The sequence below is a fragment of the Apium graveolens genome, chromosome 1 (genome assembly GCF_009905375.1).
Source record: "Apium graveolens cultivar Ventura chromosome 1, ASM990537v1, whole genome shotgun sequence".
In the NCBI taxonomy this organism is placed as follows: Eukaryota; Viridiplantae; Streptophyta; class Magnoliopsida; order Apiales; family Apiaceae; genus Apium; species Apium graveolens.
In genome coordinates this window covers 77,916,105-77,921,189 of record NC_133647.1, presented here as the reverse complement: position 1 = coordinate 77,921,189, position 5,085 = coordinate 77,916,105, and the positions used below count along the sequence as shown (strand labels likewise).

The 5,085-nt window shown below is 40.0% G+C and overlaps 1 non-coding gene across 1 annotated transcript; it reads left to right on the top strand.

Moving 5' to 3' along the window:
• Nucleotides 1-3,960: 3,960 nt before the first annotated feature.
• LOC141681076 (small nucleolar RNA R71) lies at nucleotides 3,961-4,067 on the top strand. Its single transcript, XR_012558524.1, has one exon. It is a non-coding gene; the product is annotated as a small nucleolar RNA R71 (small nucleolar RNA).
• Nucleotides 4,068-5,085: the final 1,018 nt, after the last annotated feature.

Below are 5,085 nucleotides of genomic sequence, written 5' to 3'. Positions count from 1 at the left end.
AGCACCACTTTCGCATCGTTCGTTGGCAACGCTTTAACTTCAACCCATTTCAACACATAATCAACCGCCGACAAGATATATTGATTGTTACAGGATGAGATAAATGGCCCAATGAAGTCAATTTCCCTAATATTGAAGACCTCAACCTCGAGAAGCACATTAAGAGGCATATCATCCCTCTTAGACATATTACCTACATGTTGACATCTATCACATTTCAAACCAAACTTGTGAGCATTTTTAAACAAGGTTGGCCAAAAGAAACCTGCTTGCAGAATACGAGCTGCTGTCTTTTCTCCACCATAATGTCCTCCATAAGCCATTGAGTGAAAATCTTACAAGATCCCCCCATTTCGCTATAAGGAATACATCTCTTGATGATTTGGTCTGCTCCTTGTTGAAAAAGAAACGGCTCATCCCACATGTACCACTTCACTTCATATAGAAACTTCTTCCTTTGAGCATAAGATAAGTCGGGAGGCATGATATTACTCAGAAGGTAGTTCATAATATCTGCAAACCATGGTTCTTCTTCTTGCACTCCAAATAGCTTCTCGTCGGGAAAAGACTCATTAATCAATGTCTTATCCAATAAAGTAGCATTAGAGTTCTCTAAACGCAAGAGATGATCAGCGACTTGATTTTCAGTCCCCTTTCTGTCCTTGATCTCTAGTTCAAATTCTTGAAGCAAAAGAACCCATCTAATCAATATAAGCTTCGAGTCCTTCTTTGAGACGAGATAACGAATTGCAGCGTGATCAGTGAAAACTGTCACCTTAGTCCCAAGTAGATAAGATCGAAATTTCTTAAAACCATAGAAAATAGCCAAAAGTTCTTTCTCCGTAGTAGTATAATTCAATTGAGCACCATTTAGGGTCTTGATAGCGTAGTAGACCACATGAAATATGTTGTTCTTCCTCTGCCCAAGAACTGCTCCAGCTGCATAGTCACTTGCATCGCACATCATCTCAAAAAGTTCAGACCAATCAGGTGCAGTTATAATAGGTGCCGAGATTAAACTCTTCTTCAATGTTTCGAAAGTTGCCAGGCACTCATCATCAAACTTGAAAGGGACATCTTTTTCAAGCAAACTGCACAATGGCTTCGAAATCTTAGAGAAGTCTTTGATGAAACGCCTATAGAAACCCGCATGACCAAGAAAATTATGAATTCCCTTTACAGAAATAGGAGGAGGAAGATTTTCAATGACCTCCACCTTGGCTTTGTCCACCTCAAGACCCTCACTAGAAACCTTGTGCCCAAGAATAATGCCTGTCGCACCATAAAGTGACATTTCTCCCAATTGAGAACCAAATTGGTCTCAACATATCTATTGAGAACGTGTCCAAGATTTTGCAAGCATTCATCAAAAGAATAGCTAAATACAGAGAAGTCGTCCATGAACATCTCCACATTCTGGCCAATCATATCAAAAAAAATGGTCATCATAAATTTCTGAAATGTGGTTGGTGTACCACACAGACCAAATGAAACTCGTCTGAAGGCGAAAGTACCAAATGTACAAGTGAAGGTAGTCTTCTCCTGATCTTATAGAGCGATAAAAATCAGATTGTAACCCGAATAGCCATCAAGAAGGCAATAGTACTCATGACCAGCCAATATATCAAGCATCTGGTCAATGAAGGGAAAAGGGAAGTGATCCTTCATAGTGGCCTTGTTCAGCTTCCTATAGTCCATACAAACTCTCCACCCCGTGATTGTTCTTATAGGAATAAGCTCATTATTCTCATTTTCTACCACAGTAATTCCACCTTTCTTTGGCACACATTGAACTGGACTTACCCATGAATTGTCAGAAATAGGATAGATGATCCCTGCATCTAGCCACTTAAGAATTTCTTTCTCTACTACTTCATTTATGATCGGATTAAGTCTTCTTTGCTGCTCAACCGTAGGCTTGCTACCTTCCTCTAGCAGAATTTTATGCATGCAATAAGAAGGGCTGATTCCCTTGATATCTGCTATAGTCCAACCAATTATCGATTTGAACTCTCTTAGAAACCTCAGGAGCTTTTCCTCATCACTACCTGAAAGATCAGATACAATAATAATAGGCAAAGTAGATGCATCACCTAAAAACGCATACCTCAAATGCTCAGGTAAAGGCTTATGCTCAAGAGTGGGAGCTTCTTAAATAGATGGCTTGAGGCGTTTAGGAGCTTTGTTCAATTCCTCCATTCCAAGAGATTTAAAAGGTATATCAATCTTCCTCTTCCAAGGAGAAGCATTCAAATATTGTAATTGTTCTTCACCTTCGTCATCTTCACTATCTGAATTTCCCAATAAGGCTTTTTCTAAGGCATTAGACCTTAGAAATTGATCAAGTTCTGAAGTAACCACAGAATCGACCAACTCCACCTTTAAGCACTCCTCATTTTCTATAGAAAATTTCATAGCATTGAACACATTAAAAGTTACATCCTGATCCAGCACTCGCATTGTGAGCTCACCCTTCTGCACATCTATCAAGGTTCGGCCGGTCGCTAAGAAAGGTCTTCCCAAGATTATCGGAATCTTCTTATCCTCCTCGAAATCAAGAATGATGAAATCAGTAGGGAAGATGAGTTTATCAACCTTGACCAAGTCATCCTCCACAATACCTCGCGGATATGTAATAGAACGGCTGTCCAATTATAAAGTCATATAAGTTGGTTTTGGATCAGGTAAGTCCAACTGCTTGAAGATTGACAAAAGCATCAGATTGATGCTAGCTCCCAAGTCACATAAGCATCTGTCAAAAGAAACTTTGCTAATAGTACACGGAATAATGAAGCTTCCTGGATCTTTAAGCTTCGAAGGCAACTTCTGTTGCAGCACAGCACTACATTCCTCCGTTAGAGCGACTGTCTCTAAATCATCTAGTTTCACTTTCCGAGAGAGAATACCTTTCATAAACTTTGCATAACTAGGCATCTGCTCGAGAGCCTCAGCGAAAGGTATGTTGATATGAAGTTTCTTGAACACCTCCACAACTTCTCAAATTGCTTGTCCGGCTTTTTCTTCTACAGCCGCTTAGGAAAAGATGGTGGAGGATAGATCTGTTTCTCCCCTGTATTACTCTTAGGAGGAGTGTGCTCAACAGTAGTCTTCCTTGGTTCCACTTCTACTTCCTGCTGCTCTACTTCTTTCTCAGCCCCAGCTTCTTCAGTCAATGCTTGAGTTTGTTCTGGATTCGCAACCTTTCCAGACCTCAAAGTGATTGCTTTTACATGCTCCTTATATTCCTTACTGGCACTTCAGTGTCACTAGGTAGTATACTAGGCTGACGATTTAGCAAGGCTTTGGCAATTTGCCCAATTTGATTTTCCAAGGTCTTTATAGAAACAGCTTGACTCTTGCACATAAGCTTCAACTCCCCTAATTCAGATTTTTTATTAGCTTGTTGCAGCTGAAATTGCTGTCTTGGTGCATATTGCGGTTGCTGAAAACCAGGAGGATTGTACTGCTTAGCTGGATACTGCTGATAAGGCTGTTGAACCGCATTGTGAGCGTTGCTCCAACTGAAATTAGGATAGTTTCGGTTGTTGGGATGATAAGTGGCTGGAACAGGTTGCTGTGAATGCTGAAAGTTGCTCATGAACTGAGCTGGTTCATTAGAAATTGTGCACTGATCAGTCTTATAGGCATCAGCATAAAGCTCACAGACACTAGCGATTTGATTAACCCAATGATTAGCCAAAGTATCCACCTTCATCGTCAAAGCCTTAAATTGGGCAGCTATAGCAGTTGCTAGATCCAACTCCAGAATTCCGTGCTATTTTTCCCTGAGTCAGTCTCTGGGAAGGATTCTGGTACTCATTTGAAGCCATCAGTTCAATCAATTCATAAGCTTCATCGTAGCTCTTAGCCCACAAGGCTCCTCCTGATGCTGCATCGAGCATGGGTCTAGAGGTAGCACCCAATCCATTGTAGAAACAGTTAATAATCATCCAATCAGGCATGCCATGGTGTGGGCACTTCATTAGCATCTCCTTATATCGATCCCATGCCTTACACAGAGATTCTCCAGTTTGCTGAGCAAACTGAGTAAGAGCATTCTTGATTGCAGCAGTCTTCGCCATAGGGAAGAATTTAGTGAGAAACTTTTGAGCAAGATTTCCCAAATGGTGATAGACCTTGCTGGTAGAGAATGTAACCAACACTTAGCTTTATCCCTCAGAGAAAATGGGAAGAGTCGCAGCTTGATAGCATCTTCAGTCACATCATTGAACTTGAACATGTCACATATCTCGATGAAATCCCTGATGTGCATGTTGGGATCTTCAGTAGGAGAACCCCCAAACTGAACTGAGTTCTGTATCATCTGAATCGTGCTCGACTTGATCTCAAAAGTGTTATCCCTGATGACTAGCCTGATGATGCTTGACTGAATGTCATTGATCTTAGGCTGAGAATAGTCCATCAAAGCCTTAGGATTTTCTACTTGATCACCCATCTCTAATAAAACTGGTTCCTTGACTTTCTCTTCTTCTTCTACCTTCTTTTCTTCTTCAAAAACTTCATTTCAAACCACTAAAACTTCTTCATCGGCTTTATCTAGAGTTCTCTTACGAGTACGCGAACGCTTATGCATACACCCTTGATAAAGTACCTGAAATAAGACAAGGAAATAGATGAGTAACAATGTCCGAGTCCATGAACTTTAATGACCACTGATGGAAAACACATAAACTAAAAATTAACACCGCAGTCCCCGGTAGCGGCTCCAAAAACTTGTTAGTCGCTAAACACACGCTAATAATTCACGCAAGTATACGTGTTCGCAAGTAGTATAAGATATAAATCAGATTCGTTCCCACAGAGACTGGCTTTGCTTAACTAATTAAATTATGCACTTAAGCAACAATGTATGGTTATTATTCAATGCTATGACGATAACAAATTGAGGTTGTTCATAACTAAGAATTAAATTAACAATTATAACTAAGAGAGTAAAGAGGGTTGTATATTATATGACACAAACATGGGATTCTAACTTCATTAAATACTTCATTCAATAGTCTTATTGTTTTTAACCTCAGCATGTAATGGTGATGACACTAATCAGATAATACAAAACTGATA